Source organism: Maniola jurtina, chromosome 11 (assembly GCF_905333055.1).
Source record: "Maniola jurtina chromosome 11, ilManJurt1.1, whole genome shotgun sequence".
NCBI classification, from domain to species: Eukaryota; Metazoa; Arthropoda; class Insecta; order Lepidoptera; family Nymphalidae; genus Maniola; species Maniola jurtina.
Window position 1 is genome coordinate 10,569,095 of NC_060039.1, and position 17,771 is coordinate 10,586,865.

At 37.2% G+C, this 17,771-nt stretch overlaps 1 protein-coding gene across 1 annotated transcript in view; it reads right to left on the bottom strand.

Annotated features, from left to right (window-relative positions):
* The window catches only part of LOC123869571, a 132,258-nt gene extending 128,807 nt beyond the window's left edge, over positions 1–3,451 (bottom strand). Inside the window, exon 1 of the mRNA XM_045912556.1 lies at positions 3,223–3,451. The gene's annotated coding sequence lies outside the window, so the exon portion shown is untranslated. The remainder of the gene's footprint in view (positions 1–3,222) is intronic.
* Positions 3,452–17,771: the final 14,320 nt, after the last annotated feature.

The window sequence follows — 17,771 nt, forward strand, 5'->3', positions numbered from 1 at the left end:
AAAATATTTAGTTTTATTTGCGCCGTATTTTATTTTCACAATTACAGGTTTCTGTATCCTGAAATACGGGGTAACCAGTAAAATACGGGGCCTCTGGCAACCCTATTCGGAAAACACTGTCACATTCAAGTTAATGTCAAATATTTTGTTTTCAATTACAGAAAGCTGCATGAATCATTATTACAATATTTTCTTTGTTGTGATTGGCTGAATTTTTGAGTTTCAGCCAATAAACAGACTGTTTGCCAATTAAACGTCATAACAATATAAATGCCAGAAAGTTTAACCAAATAAAACAAACTTAATGAGAACCTAGTGAGAATGCAAACGGCACACAATTTATAATACATATTATGTTAGTCGTATATAATAGATATTATAGTAGTCGTTCACTTTGGTAATAGTCAGATTGTCATCAGTAAAATTGATATTGGTTGATGTATCGTAAATTATTGTTTCGGTGACAAATATTTTTATTATCTATTTATCTTTGAACAGAATGGAATAGAATGAAATGGAATGGAATACAATGATAAATTTTTATTCCTGTAAACTTTTGGGTAAACTTCAAAGTGTTTTTGAATGGTCAGAAAAATTTACCACTGGTTCGGAATGCCGTTCCTACGTTTTCTAGGGTTTCGTACATCAAAATGAAAAAACGGAACTATTATAGGATCACTTTGTTGTCTATCTCTCTGTCTGTCGTGTGTGTCAAGAAAACCTCTAGGGTACTTCCCGTTGACTCAAAACCATGAAATTTGGCAGGTAACCTAATAGCGTAATTTTGGGTAGTTTTTTTAATCGATAAAGAAAGTTTGCGACATTGTTCAATAAAAAATTTGGATTCCAACCCCTCAATCCTGATGTTGCAGGGGACCTGACTACTAAAGCTAATGGGATTTAAAAAGTGTCGATTATTAATTGATATTGAAGGTATCTATACCAAGTAAACACTTTGTCGTTGACCTCAACCCTGATGCTGTAAGAAATTGCATTCCTAAATCCTGGTGATCCCTCGGGATTTGAAAAGGATCATCCGTTTAAATATTCTTACGTGATACAGAAACAAGTAGCATCCCGGGGACGGGCTATTACGGAGAGGCAACTTTTGTTCTGGGAAATGAAAGGATCGGGATTTTTAAAAACCTAAATCCACGCGAGTGAAGCTGCGGGCATTAGCTAGTTGTAAATATATTTAGAAGCTACTATAAGATAATAGATAAGGTACTTATTTCCTTATATTTTTATTGTATGGCAGCGCGCGGTTTTAAATTATAAATTGCACGTCCTGTCCTTTTCTGTAATACATTTTTTTCTCAATATCTACCGCTTTATCTCATAGCAAGAGTCCGTAAGACATAATGCAGTGAAAATAGGCAAAATATACAATTTTTGCAGTTTCCACGTCAGTACCTGTTGAATTTTTCTAACAGTGTAAGCAGCAGAGCTGAGTTTACCATGAAGTGTTGATATGTGGGTGTTCCATAGAAGCTTTGCATCTAACATTATACCACGGGGAGAAACACGGGGTTCTCCTTTATTTTCAACATATGATTATTTATCAATGAATTTATGTCATTTAAGGTCCTGGTATTGGGCAGTGTGAATTCAACACACTTAGATTTCTTTGCATTTGGAAGTAAATTGTTAGCAATAAATCAGAGAGTGACCTGTGATATGGCATTACATATAGTATACATTGTCAAAAATTATAATATTAAAGCTGTGCGTATTGCGTGAGGAATAGGTTGCAAGAGAGTTGCAACTTGCAGGGTTTGATGCATGCGCTATTGCCAGCAAACATGAGACATATTTTTATCTACAGGCATCGTCTGAGTAGGTAACGCATACGTCTAACGCAAGTTGAAATGTACCAGTGTATTTAGTTAGACCTATAGACAAGTTTGGAGTTGGGTGCAGTCTAAATGTGGCCCGTGTGTTTAGACTGTCAGTTTCTGTCAGTTTCACGTGTCGTCCCCCGCACTTCACCACCCCGCTTGCACAAATCGAGACAGCACGAAATTTTTAAGATTTCTGGGTGTAATTTCTGGTTTTCGTAGTTCCCACATAATTATAACAATATAAAATATATAACGATAATTTTTTTACTACATAATATTCATTAAATTTTCTAGGTCTGTGGTTTTTCCAAATTTCATTAAATTGCTTCGTTGTCTAGAAAAACGAGCACAAAGTTGGGCCTTTTTTTAAAGAAAAATACAAATCTTTGAGCCCCTGTAATTTTAAAACTACATATTTTTAGAAAAATCTAAAACACCACAGACACAGATATTAGTTTCTAGACTATGTCTGCAAAATTTCATGGACTTTGGTTGCTTAATATTCAAATGAAATGGGAACTACGATTGTATGGAGTAAGTGACGGAGAGAGCTCTGTTAAGCTTTTGACTAACATGCCAACGGTTTTGCATAATGTTAATTAAAATCGGCTTAATATAATTAGGTTTATTAATTATTTATTTATCACTTACGTGTCATTATTGTTGATATAACCATTAATAATAATATTTATTAATGCAAATAACACAAATTTACTGTCAATTAGTAAAGTAAGTAGTAGGTAGCCTATGTAGGTAAGTGTTGACAGAACTACTGATTAAAAATTAATTTTATTTCGTGACGAGTAAATTATCCTCTCAATAATTATATTTTCTTTTAATTTCATGATATATCTCATAAGCGTTTTGTACAGAAATAATTAAAAAAAAAATCAGTCTCTACTAGATTGACTTTGAGAGCTAGAGTGACCTAACCGGTCTTTTTCAAAGAGTTTTTTTTAATTATTTTAGGTAAATAGTAAAAGTCCAGCTATACTTACCTAAAATTTACTTATAATTTTTTGTCATAGTGGCATGGTAAATTAACTTTAAGCTATTAGGTATGGTGCAATAACTTACAATTACAGCAATTTCAATAAGTACTACACCTATGTGTATAATAGATCACTTTTGAAAAAAATCAGGCTCTTATGACCTTAATTGGACCTAACTAAGGAAATTTTTACTATGTAAATTTTTATTTAGGTATTTATACTTACGTATTCGTAATGCTGTACATAAGTTTATTATAAAATTTTTAGTCTAAAATCATATTTGAAAAAATCCACATGTACCTACCATCCATATGTATTCAAGTTTAAAAAATTACCTTTAGTGAATAATTACTTATCTCCTAAAAGTTAACATAACATTAAATACTTACGCATGAGTATTTAATTAAAAACCAATCATCCAATAAAATAGTCCCATTACATAACAGTTTCCAAACTCGAGATCACGTAATAATTCTATCACAGAGCACTGCATAAATTGCACAAATTGCATCCAATTTCATTCGGGGCACACCGCACTTTTCTTCGGTTGAAAACTTATTCGGGAAAGTTTACGTGTCGAGTCGAGGCGGCGGCGCTCGTACGTCGGCGTGCACGAGGCGCGGGGAACGATACCAAAGTGACTGCGAGCGGGGACGCCAGGGCAGTCCGCCCTCCTGTTGCTGGTTTCGCCCGCCCCATTTGATTAACCTTATCAATAAATGTGATTTATACATAGCCTTCCCTTACAATATTTTATCGATAAACTTCAGCTGCTTATCAAACCTTGAACTAACGAGTTGTTCATTCAAATAAGCCGGAATATGCCACCCTGCGTAGGTTCACACAATTTTTACAGCTATAAGCTAAAACAAACAGAAATATTTAGTAACCCTTCGTGGTACTGCTCCGTAAGGGTTCCGTACCATTGTGGAAGAAATATCACTTTCTAATTTTCATAATTTCGAAACTTTTTTAAATAACTAATTCTTATAGCGGCAATAGAAATATACATTCTGTAAAAATCAACTCTCTACCTATTACAATTAAGGAGATATAGCACGCTGACAGACGGACGGATGGACGGACAGGGGAGGCTTAGTAATAGGGTCCCGTAGGCACCCTTCGGGTATGCAAACCTGGAAAATTATGATACTGTATGAAGGCGTTTATAACTTTACAGTGCAAAGCACGCGCTGGAGCCACGCTTTTGCTATCGCGCGTCATATTCAGCGTCACGTGCTGCAATTTGACGTGTTTTGTACAGTATTGCAAACTAGATTATTCCGACTTCGTCTGCGTGGATTTTAAACATTCCATTGAAAGTTCCTTTCTGTCTGCACTTTTGGAGTACTCAAGGAATGATAATAATCATCATCGTCTTAGGGACACGTACACTGCTTGACACAGATGTCTTGTAGCGACTTCCGCAGTCCGCACGCGTCGCTTGGTCTTGCGTTGGCCCCGTGCGGCTCGTTTGATCTCGTTTGTCCACCTAGAGAAGGGTCTGCCAAAGCTGCACTTTCCAGTAAGAGGTCTCCGTATCTTCTAGCACCTTGGACCCCAACCTCTGTCGGTTTTTCAAACTATGTAAAATTCAAGAACAAATAAACTTCAATGAATATTCCCTCCCAAAGTTTCATATACTTACATTGGTTTAGACTGTGCGTTATCTGTCAGCTGTCACAACACTATTTTATACGCTTAGATAGCACACGCGTACGCGCGCATTTAGTGTGACGTTCTGTAGTGTAGTTATCGTCACGCATTGTGTATGGTCCAGGCTTTATGCGTGATAAATGATGAATATTTTGTGAAAGCTCCTGTCGCGCGGCTGCTGAATTGGTCCGCTTTATTCGTTTAACATTATTAATTAATGTGATTTACATAGCTTTCCGTTAACTATAACATTTTATAGGTAGAGGAATTTCACCTAGGCAAAGCTTAAGCTAACAAATTCGAAGAATTTTTAAATTCGTATGAAAAAGTATAGCGTACGTAAGTTTTTCCTATTTTAGGGTTCCGTACCTTCGGGTACCTTTCCTATTTTACCTGTTCCGTAGCCTTCGGGCTACGGAACTGGACCCTATTACTAAGCTACCGCTGTCCATCCGTCCGTCTGCCTGTCAGAGCGTGTTCGTTTGCGGCGCTTGCTGATCCAGTAGTCAATTGACAGTGATACAAGTTGTTTTCTGGAGTTCTCTCAAAATCAGTTCATTGGTTTTCAAGATTAGCCTGGACAAACAGCTAGACAGAAAGTAAAATAAAGCAGGAGTTTGGTCGATTTTCATTATTTATAATATGAGCTCAGTAAGGCAGCTAAGCAGTAAGTATTTTATCTAGGTGTTTGTGTTATAAATTCTATTGTTAAACTTTTAGCTTTAAATTGCTTATTCTAGACCGAGATAAACGTTTATTTATTCATAATATCTAATCAAAACCTTAATATGATTTGGAATTTTGCATAAAATCAGTAAATATACACTGTATAAAGATCGCTCCACCAAATATTTTAAGATTGGATTAAAGCTCAACCCTATAAGAGCTTTCACCCACGTCTACCAGACATGATACAATCATTGAGTTATAATAATATCTGAATATAGATATACAAACTTCATACTTTTTGTATGTTGTTGATAAAAAATCACCTCTACCCAACAATTATTATACAAAGACGTAACGAAATCAATAAATACATAGTTTCGAATAAGCATATAATGTAGCTGTCTTAATATTTTTTTGTGTTTGCTAAGCAACGTTGACACGAGTCCAAACTTGATGGATGACTCATTTTAGAGGTCCGAATTTGATCTTTCCGTTTCCTCCGTGGCTCGGAGAGCACGTTAAGCCACCGGCCCGGTTATTATTAACACTAATATCTATAATAATAACATAAGAGTTGAATTCTCGCTCTCTTAGTCAAGTTGCATGCGGAAGGATTTTGAAACCCTTGGCTTTTTATTCTAAGCCCATCGCATTATTATCCAAAGAAACCTCCTATCATTATATGATTAATGGAAAGGGGTCACGACCCTCAATATTGAGGAATACGATGTGATGCAGAGAGACCGGAAAACTGTCGAGAAAATCTCAAGCAAGTTGCTGGGAGTCGTTGGACCCTAAACCGTGTTCAGTAGATATTGTCTTGTGATGTGATTCATTGTAAGAGACCCTTGGCTTTCGCTTGACTACCCTTCTATAATAACTGTACCATTCGTCTTCCAATAATAATTTTATTAGGTTCCTATCTATTTATATAAAATTTGTTTAACTAAAGTACAAAATTAATATTATTGTGTTGATTGTTAAAACAATTTAAACTTGAAGAGTGCACTAATCCACGGCCCAAATGAGATAAACTGTTATATAAACATTGCGATCGCTAACATTAGTTACTATTGTTGGTATTTTCAAGCTTTAGATAGGATAGGATAGTTATTTGGGTCGGTTGACAGTTTGCTTATTCAAGGGACAAAAGTTTATTGGGAGCTTATTTGTATGCATAGCATAAATGTATGCAACCGTATTCGGAAGGTGTTTTTACAGTCCCATAGTCCCAGGAATCCAAATAGTTTCGTCGCATTTGTCTGTCCGTTTGCTTGTTCGTCACAAGTATTTTTTGCATCACAGCCTGATTATCCATAAAGTTAAAAACTAAAACCCGACTGCGATAGTCTTAATAAACGCTAAAATATTAGAGTAAAATTGTTTTTCTGCCCCTGGGTATATATTAATGTTATTGTACATTTATATATGAGTTCAGAATTTTCTCCTCTTTCATTTGACATCCCACTCGATACGATAGCAAAATAAAAATTTTGGAGACTTCCACTTTTTTTGATGTAACATCCGTTAGGTCAATTTTTTTCGTATAAAGTTAGCCTATGTCACTCGGATCTTTACGACGAATCGATTGACACCTCATTCATCAAAATCGGCCCAGTAGTTTAGGCACTGCGGTGGAACACACAGAATCTGGATACAAACATACATACATACATACATAGACTGCTAAAATCATGACCCTTCCTTTTGGCTTTGCCGCAGTCGGGTAAAAACGTCCTGGAAAGCTAGGCAGTTATAGAAATGATATTATTAAGTGTGTGCATGTGTAAAAAAATATTTGAATTGGTGGGACCACGTCTGAATAGATATTCCAATATCACTGTTAGATTACCGTTTAGGAAATCACAAGCGTCAAAGTTATTTTTATGTAAGTTTAATGATGTCCGCTATGATTCCTAAATATTAAAAAAAAAACTGAAAGAAAAGGACCCGTGCGAAACTGAGGCGAGTCAGCTATTCATATTACGAGTATTTCAATTCATTATGCAAACCAGGATAATGCTTTGCCTGTATTTTATCACTGGTCGTTCACATAACCTAATTGAGCAGCAACATCAAACCACAACATATAGATACTTACACATTATTTGCTAAACTAGATATTCACTACAATTATTTCAGTGTGTTTTGAATTTAATCATGTTTAATGTGTTGGAATAGTTTCGGCATAGATATTCTGATACGTTATAATTATACAATAGTATTGTAAGGTCCCGTGGGCATAATAATTAATTATTATTATAAATTTAAATGCAATCCCTGATCCATTATCACCAAAGATAACGGAAACTACTCAGTGAAATTATCACAGTTCTTCGTTTTATGGGGATTCAAACTCTTGTCTTCCAAAAACGTGGTATTTCCGAAATAATTCATACAGTGCCGGGCTCAAGCCTCATCATTGCCAATTTCTTAATAGGTATTTTTCAGACCTTTATTAGAGTTTGGCCTAAAAAAGTTTTCTTTTTCAAAAATGATGCTTTTTGAGTTATAAAATTTCAATTAGTTAGCGTTCTCTAACGATTGGCTAATTTATATTTCGTAAATATCATAAAAAAAATCTAATAATTAAATCATTGCATATTTTTGACTATTTATAAGTTTAGAATTATTAGTAAAAATACTGTATAACATGTACCAATACAATTTTTGAAAAGCCGGCAACGCATCGGCGGTACCTCTGGTGCTACTAATGTTCATGGGCGGTGGTAATCACTCAACATCAGGTGACCCGCCTGCTCGTTTGCTCGCTATTTTATTATAAGTAAACAAAAAAAACAATAATTTCTTTATCCAGAATAAGCCATTGTAAGATGCATAAATGCTATTTAAATTTTAGGAAATAGTAAACGAGTGAAAATTCACAGCTCTTAAATGCATTTTCGTACCCCGTTGTAGGTATGTGCATCCTACGTGTATAAAATGCATCCGCACACATTATGCAGAGCCTGTGGAGCGGCAAATCGATATTTTGTTAAGCTATTTTAAAAATAAAACAATGTGCTCACCCACATAACTAATGCATTTTTATTAACCCTTTACATATTAAGTAATACGAAGTTCACTCGGATTCTCATCCGAGTGAACTTCGTACGGTACGGTTATCGTTTATGAAAAATGTGCTGGGTATGGATTTAGTTTAGACTAGATGATGCCAGCTACTTTGTCTGAATTTGGATATAGGTGAGTTTTCCGGTCTAACAAAATATGATCTATAAGTTAATTTAGAGTATCTATCTGCATTCCTTTCAGCTAAATTGGTTTATTCATTGTGGCATAAAGGAAAATCAGACATCCAAACATCCAGTCTTTCACTTATCTTTCACTTATATCTCATTAGAACTACTTAGATGATTTATGTTCTTAATATCTTCTATCATCTTCTTGATACAGATGTAGCTTGTATCCTGGCGACGAACTTCTTTTTATCCTGGAAAATCAGAGAGGCGGATAAGAAATAACGTAGTCGCTCACTAAAATGGGTTTTCGAAAAGTCCCAAATGGAGCCTCAGGGTCAGCTTGTTTTTCATACACCAGTACGTATTTACCTAATCATGTTTTCCAAGTATAACCAAAAATACGTTACACTTTAACATAATATTGGTTACGCACAAATTTTGTGCGCTATGATGGAAATTGCCTTTTGTGATAAAGCTGTAACGGCGAATGAGGGGGAACGTTCGGAAATGAGTTTATGCATTTTGCCCCACACTGGATTTTATTTGATTTAACGTTATACGCCTGTAGCCATGCACGTCGCTCTAAGCGATATACTCTCATTAAATTCACGTACGATAAAAAGTACTGCGAGGGCGATAAATTTTAATTTTGTTTTAATTTCTTTATTAGTTTTGTTGTAAGCTTGTGGCCGCTCTTTATTTTAAATTTTTATACTTACATTTTTTCTTCGAGCTCGCAGTAACAAAAGAAAAATAGTTTGAAGCTTGATTTAATTCAACGACGATGTTTTCTCTAAAGCCTGCCTCTAGCTTCGATCGATTTTTCTATTCGAGAATGAGATTAACCTTTAGTAGGTGCGTATTTACAACGCAAGTCGTTAAAAATTTTAAAAGAGTTCTTATATTCTGTGGTGTATGTAGGTATAATGAAATATATATTAATATGTGGGTACTCAATAAAGTGAGTATTGAATCAGCCATGCGTGTTTCACTACATGGTGGCAGCGGTGGGATACGAACCCACGCCTCCGAAGAGACTGGTGCCTCAAACCAGTATTGAATCAGCCATGCGTGTTTCACTACATATTCCCAAAAAATATTATGTTAGTCAATGTCTCTGCGTGATCAAATCAGAAATCCGTAGGAGAAACAGAGTAATCGACATGGCTCAACGAGTTCTAGTACCTACAGAACACATAGTTTGAAAAACCGATATTCGTTGGGGTCCTAAGGTGCTTAAATGGCGACCTCGCACTGGAAAGCGCAGCGTTGGAAGGCCCCCCACTAGATAGATAGATAGATATATGATATTTGCACGCAAAAACATGAAAAGGAACACAACACAAAAGGAAGAAACAGAAAAAAACAATTGTGTGCAAAGGCGGCCTTATTGCTTAGAGCAATCTCCACCAGGCAACCGATAACTAGGCAGGATAACAAGGTGGACAGAGGACATCAAACGAGTCGCAGGGAGCGCTTGATTCAGGCGGAGTAAGATCGTGGTGTAAGTCCCTAAAAGAGACCTATACCCAGCAGTGAACGTCTGTCGGTTGATGATGATGTAGGTGTATTATATAGAATTTAGAAAAAGTCTGTCTTCACACTTGATAGTAAATACAATTTTGCCAGTGCGTAGTATGTCCGAAGCGGTGAGTACCTAACTAGTATCTGAATTTCTAAAACAATATTATATGTAATTTATTGTTTACACTCTCCCACACCTATTTACCATGTTTAACGCAGCTCTTTACAAAATAAAGTAAGTTTCGCCATTGTAGAACACGGGCCCAAGGTTGTCTAGAACAAAATCCACCGCTTTTCATAGAAATAGAAGATGTTTTCTAAATAATACAAAACGTACCTAATGCTTTTGTATTAGACGAGCGCTTCGTGCTTGCCTACTGAATATAAATACATAATGCGAAGCTCCGATGGTTCATAAGTGGATAGTACCTATTGTACTCGCGAATCAATAACCTTTTTAAGCAATTTTAAGTAGGTACTGATTCAAGCGCGGATCCAGCGTTGCGGGCACGATGGGCATGCCCACAACCCGAACAGACTTGTGACGTCACACTTTTTTTTTTTTTCTTTAAATCTGGCTTTACTCTGATTAGCCAATGTCAAGTTTGTGATATTTTCAAGTTATTGAACTTATACAAGTATGGACTCCGTCCGCGCCGGCGCCCGCCGACACACGCGCGGCGCCCCTTTGGAGCGCTTCCCAGTCAGTTACACCGCCAAAAAACACCAACTAATACAAAAACCAGCCACTCTTAACAAAAAAAAAACACTCCAAACAAGCACAGCACGCGCGCCAGCAAATGCCATCACAGACGAAGTCCCACGTCACACTTTCACGGTCGGCGTTCAATCCTTTAAGGTGGAAGCGACGGGCCTGCCCGCGAAATTCAAATTTAATTTGATTTTTCGCAATTTGTAAACTAATACGACAACGTAGGCTTATGGTATTCTAATTCCGACAATGGCAGTATCATCCTCACAGGTTTATATAAAAATCTTTACTTGAAAGGGTCCAGTTTAAGAAATTAATTCTAGTATCGACTATTTTCACAAATCAGTCGATACTAGAATTAATTTCTTAAACTGGACCCTTTTTCATTCCGATAAGAAAATATACCTAACGTAAAATGTCAAAAGTTGTAATCATTACTTTTTGATAACCGGCTGAGTTTGTTGTGGGCTCTTTTCAGACCAGGGTGCGTTTGAAACCCTCGTAGCTTCAGTTTTAAGTCTATGTAATTAATTATCACCACTAGGTATATTATCTTACTTTAACAAATCCGACCATCAAGGTATGTAATGTACAATTAATTGTACCTACTTTGAATAAATGATTTTGAGTTTGAGTTTGAAGATATACCTACTTAATCCACGTCTCATATTGATTGTTTACCTGCACAGGGCGCGTGCGGGTGGCGTGCGCCGGCGCAGGCCGCGAGCGCCAGGTGAGGCCGATAACATCTGCCGGACAGCCGGGCCTGATAACTCATAAGCATAACAGTCCGCGTGTACCGTATGCATTCAAAGTTCAAATTGATCGGTCAATTTTTTTTTTAGTTTTAGTGCATTAACTTCGCAACCTTGAATTTGAATGGCTTCAAAAAATAAGGAGGTCATGCTGTAAATACAAATATAAGTAAGTACTAATATGGCGGCTCAACCTCACGTCTTACAACCACACTGATAGAGAAATAATGTGTCGCTAGTCACTAAGATCAGCGACTAGTTCTAGTCAATGAAATTTTACCAGGTTACGTTTGAAAATGATATGGAATTTAAAATTCGTGCTTAGTGATGAGTAAGACAGGAGATACAACACACACGTGAGTAGAAGACAGAGCGCTCTACAAACTGACCCAAGTGTCGCTGTTCTAATTCTTCACTAAATATATCTATGACCTGTCTACTTCTTTTTTACATAATATATGGTTACAATATCATTGTAGCACACATACTCAACATACAATACAATTCACACATAAATGCATAATGCATATCCCATATTCTAATTGATCATTTGATCAATGCACCCATCAGAATGGTGTGTCTATCACGGCAGCGTTGCTCCACCGCGGCCGTGTTGAATGTAGATGTGTGGCCTTAATCTCTCCGCAATCAATTAAAATTTCAAAATAAACTAGGGAGCTATCAAAAATTCTATTTAAATACCTAATTATCTTTTTTCTTCTTAAGAGGGCTCTTCGCGGCGAGGGAGTTTCGCGGCGCGAACGGCCGCGAAAGCCCGCGACAACTACGAAACACCAGTGTAGATGTTGTTCACGCCTTCGCGTTCGCGCGTCGCGCCTTTCCCCGATCAGTGTCGGTTTTTGGTCCGCGACAAAGGGTTTGCGGCGCGCGAGCGCGAACGCATGAAGATTTGCGAGTGTGGACTGTGGAGGGACACAGTTCACGCGTGGATCGCGGCATACATTCACGGCGTAAAATAACGGCGCGACATCACGTGCGAGTGTAGAGCCGGCTTTATATCGTTGCTTATTTATTTTTGCCTTAGCAAAATACACGTAATATCTACTTCTATAACTAATTGATTCCACTTTTAGTTCAATCTGTCTTAGTTAAAACACAATTTCCGTACCTAGTTCATTTGTGAATATGTAATTAAGTTGGTACGAGTAGGTAGGTACCTTTTGGAGTGTTAAGTTTTGTGCATGATTTTACCCGAAAAACAATTCAAATGGAGCCGAAGCAAGTCAATCTAAATTACGAAACATACATTATTATCGTGCATACATTGAACCTCACTCAAGGATACCACGGGTTCGATGGGATTAAACAGAGTTGTATCTTAATAAATTATTATTGTAGTAGGTAGGATAGGCACATCATTTTATCTTTTGTAAAGTTACAGATTCAAAAGCATTTGGAAAGTTCATAAATATCTTTTAGAGTTTCGTACTCGTCATCGCGACCCTATTCTCAAAAAACCAGCCAAGTGCGAGTCAGACTCGCGCACCGAGGGTTCCGTACTCGGGTAATTTTTCCGACATTTTGCACGATAAATCAAAAACTATTATGCATAAAAATAAATAAAAATCTGTTTTAGAACGTACAGGTAAAAAAGCCCTTTCATATGATACCCCACTTGGTATAGTTATTTTACTTTGAAGATTGAAACACATTTTAATTTTTTTTTAATGGTGTAACCACAAATTCACGGTTTTCGGATTTATTCCTTTACTTGTACTATAAGACCTACCTCCTGCCAAATTTCATGATTTAGGTCATCGGGAAGTACCCTATAGGTTTTCTTGACAGACGACGGACGAACGCACGGACAGACAGACAGACAACAAAGTGATCCTATAAGGGTTCCGTTTTTCCTTTTGAGGTATGGAACCCTAAAAAGAGGAACCGTAGAGTTTCTTGCTAGTACTTCCCGATAGGAAAGGCATTCCGGACCAGTAGTACGTACCTAATGCATTTGATGATTCAAAAGTACTGGTAAAAGTTTATTTGAGTAAAATTATTCTTCCTATTTCTATTTCTACTGGAACCGCTAGCCAGAGGGCGGCGTCGTCGTAAAGGTCGCCCTTCTTGATGACGACTTGACTCTAAAAGACACTCGGTCTTATTTAAACTAAAAGCAATTTGTCAGTCATGAGTCATGCTCAGTGCCCCAGGCGCAAAGCCAAATTCATGGACAAGGTGCTCTCTTCATACAAATGGAAAAGGGTGACCACAACATTATTTGATATTATACGCTCAAAACTAACTATTATTATATCAATTTGTCTCGTCATTTTCTCGGTTTACTGATAAACATTGAAAAAAATATTGATTTTAAAGTTATGAGCCTCGAAAGAAACCTATTTTAACGCTATGACAACTTTGTGTGTAAATCAATAAGATTAGGAGTATGAAAATTCCAAAACAAATTAACTTTAGTTCCCACGGGATTCGAAAATCTTAAATCCACCCGGATGAAGTTGCGGGCATCAGATAGTTGTGTAATGAGACCAATTCTGTCACAAGTCAATTACTATGCGTATTAGCATCATGAAATCGTTCGCCGGAAAGTGTTTGTAAGGGCATCACTGTTACACAAAGGGACGGATAATCAAAAATAGAGCATTGTTGTATTCACCTTTTGTTCTTGTAACATTGTGTACATTAAACTACAAACACGCGGTGGAAAATCATAGACATAGCTAGCACAGCACAGTATTATGACGAAGCTATTATGTCGTAGACATATTATGTTAAGAAAGGATTTTTGAAAATTCAACCTCAAAGGGGGGCAAAATAGGGGTTTTAAATTTGTGTGGTCTACGCGGAAGAAGTCGCGGGCATAAGCTAGTTGAGGAATAAATCGTCTTCGGATAATCGTTATCACACTGTGTACCTTCGACCTAAAGTCTTTAAGACGTTTAGAGTATTTGTGCTACAGTTTTCGCAAGGTACACACATACGGACCCGTAGGCACGTCTCAACGACCCTGCCTTATCGTACGGGACATCGCGGTTCCAGGGTAAACATACTAATCTGCTACACAAACAAGCTATCCGAATTGCCTCAAAGCCTATCAAATACCAAATTAAATTACCTACATTTACAAGGAATCAATATCGTGACATGATTTTGGAAACATACGAGGTAAATACATATACCTAGATAGATCTAGGTTAGGTTTTTAAATTTTAATAATACACAATATTTATGGTAAATACTTAGGTAGGTATATTTTCTAGCGTTTTTTTGCATCATCAACTGGATAGACAGAATATTGAAGTTCCGAATTTGTCCATTTACTGTATTTTCTTGTCTTTTTAACCCCCGACTCAAAAAGAGAGGTGTTATAAGTTTGACGTGTGTATCTGTGTATCTGTCTGTGGCATCGTAGCTCCTAAACTAATGGACCGATTTTAATTTAGCTTTTTTTGTTTGAAAGGTGGCTTGATCGAGAGTGTTCTTAGCTATAATTCAAGAAAATCGGTTCAGCCGTTTGAAAGTTATCAGCTCTTTTCTAGTTACTGTAACCTTCACTTGTCGGGGGTGTTATAAATTTTTAATTTACACTTGTTTTATCTTTTGTTTAGAGGCTTTTACATGATGGTGAGCATTATTATCACTCCTGATAAAGTATAATTTTAAATCGTTAGTCTCCCTACACCTTATTATAATTTTGACTCAACTTTCTTAGAGACTCAGTTGACGATTCAAAGGATTAATTAAAAAACAAAATTATTTATTGAAAAGGAAGTCACCGCTCTATATTAACCGAAGTTTTAAATTTTAATTTCCAGCTTAGTCTTAGAGGCTACGAAGTAGTACTAAACCTGCTAATTTTTATATACTTACCTAAGTTAAAGAATCTACTCGAATGGTTTGCAAAACTTAAAAGCTCATTTGCTGACCTAGGTAAGAAAATATACCTAATACGTGGGTAGGTATTACGTTCATTTTCTTGTTAGTTCCTTTCTTTTACTAAAAAAACATATTGATATTAACTTGCGGGAATCGATTCTAAGAGTTTTGTGAGTAAGTACCTACCTAAACGCACCACACTGGGCTATAGAGGTTTCATCAAAGTAATTTCAGGATAAACCTAGTAACTTATTAGATATGATTTACATATTTTCGTGTCTCACATAATAGCAATCTGAATTTACTTTCATAGGTCGTAGCAACTTTAATTAAGTATAGCAGTAGAAGTTATAAATTAGTTAAAGGCAGGGCGGTTTAATAAGCAACTGCGCTACTTGTTGCGAATGACAATTAACTGGGACAGCGCCGTCCCGCATCCCGCCTGCCACTATGCCGCCATGCCGGCACCCCGCAAGCGCCACGCGTGGACTTAACGTGTCTAATTTGAAAAGTCAGACCGCGTCTTCGTTTTAATGAGTTTTCGTGTAATGCCTTCCTCGCCGAGCAAATTTATGTCATGAATAATAATAGACGCGAGGCGAAGCGCGTTTAAATCCTGAATAGACACGTCCGCGGATAATCCGCCGAGGAAACATCTTAATAAACACTGTTTTAACGAGTTGATGCCATAGCATCCAGCTAAGGCTTCGCTGGCGGTGAGAATTAATTAAAAACTCCCCCATCTTGCTGAATAATATTCATGTATATTTAATTATGGCAAATTCTCAAGTAATAACGTAGACACGTTATTTTCAAATCCGCGGAGCTCGGGTTTCATCATTTTATTCCCACCCCGCCTTATTTGTTACGCTTAGATACGTGCGAGTAATAAAATGGCGCAGCAATATTTTTAAGTAGCTAATTGCGAACTCGGTAGCAACTAGCAAGTAGCAAAACTTACCCATCGGAATTTCAAGGCTAGATCGGCGACTCCGCTACGAAAAGCGTAGCGCGTTGTCTTGGTAAACTGTCCTTACTAAGTAGACAGAGGCGCCAAGAAACGTGTACTATAAGGAACCACAAACTTTATTCGCTATAATCCGTCTAAACATACAAATCTTAATGGTACGACGTGCTGCATGCAATACGCACCGCCCAGCCTCCTACTAAAGAAGCAGGAACACCTTCTTAAAAATTCCTCCTCACCCATTTTCAAAAATTCCGCACAAGCGAAACCAGAGCGGATCAGTTAGGCAACCTATAACCTTTCCACAAACGTTTCTATGAGTTTATTACGCGAATGGTAAATAAACATTTTCCTGGCAGATATCTACCTACCAGGAAAACATTAATTTACTATTCGCATATTTATTTTAATGTTCGAGTGCTAGTGTAAACTGTGAACCAGACCACATTCAGTAGGCAAGCACAAAGTGTATTCGGACAGCCCCAAGCATCCCGGGGAATGTTTTAGCGACATAAATTACCGAGCCTATTTACATTGGCTGTAAATTAACATATCCGGGGTATTCCCCCGGCGATAACCTGAATATATCCGTGAATTTTACCAAACTATTCCATAAAGATAAGTTAGACCCAAAAAAACATCCCAGCGGTTTATCTTTGAACCACACTCCGCCCACAGGATTGATGGAGGCTTTTATCGTTCTGAAATTCTACACTTTAAAATATTAGGGATACCTACCTATTTAACAAGTAAATTAACATAATATCTTTCAGGGATGTTTGCTAACGCTAGAATAGACTGCTTTTTTACAATGCGCAAAAGATGCGCATGTCTGGTGCGCCGGCCGGGTACGGGCCAGCGCCAACAAAGGCATGAGCATAGAAGAAAGAAGAAAAGAATAGAAAGAAACACGTTTATTTTTACCTGACTACGGCAAAGCCAAAATGAAGGGTTATGATTTTAGCAGTCTATGTAGGCATGTATGTATGTAGGTTTGTATTTATGTGTGTTCCACCGTAGCACCTAAATCACAGAGCTGATTCTGATGAATGAGGTGTCAATCTTATATAAGTATCATCAAATTATTATACTCCGGGTGACATAGGCTACATTTTATTCGAAAAAAAATTGACCTGACGGATATTACATCAGCCTGTTTGCGTCCACTGCTGAAATAGGTAGACGTTTTCAAGAGCACGCCACCAAACATGGTCTTCCACCTTCTTTATCCACCCGCTTCCCGCCCCCTTCTTCAGGTCATTGGTCCGGCCGGCTGGAGGTCGTCCTGTCGTCCTACACTGCAGTTTTGTTTGTTCTAATTTGTTATTATTATATAGCTTATGATTAACGTAATTCCATTATGAGAACCAATTTGTTACTTGAAATAATCCTCTATTTATTTATTTAAGGTAAACAGCTTTATTTTTAACCCCCGACCCAAAAAGAGGGGTGTTATAAGTTTGACGTGTGTATCTGTGTATCTGTCTGTGGCATCGTAGCTCCTAAACTAATGAACCGATTTTAATTTATTTTTTTTTTTGTTTGAAAGGTGGCTTGATCGAGAGTGTTCTTAGCTATAATCCAAGAAAATCGGTTC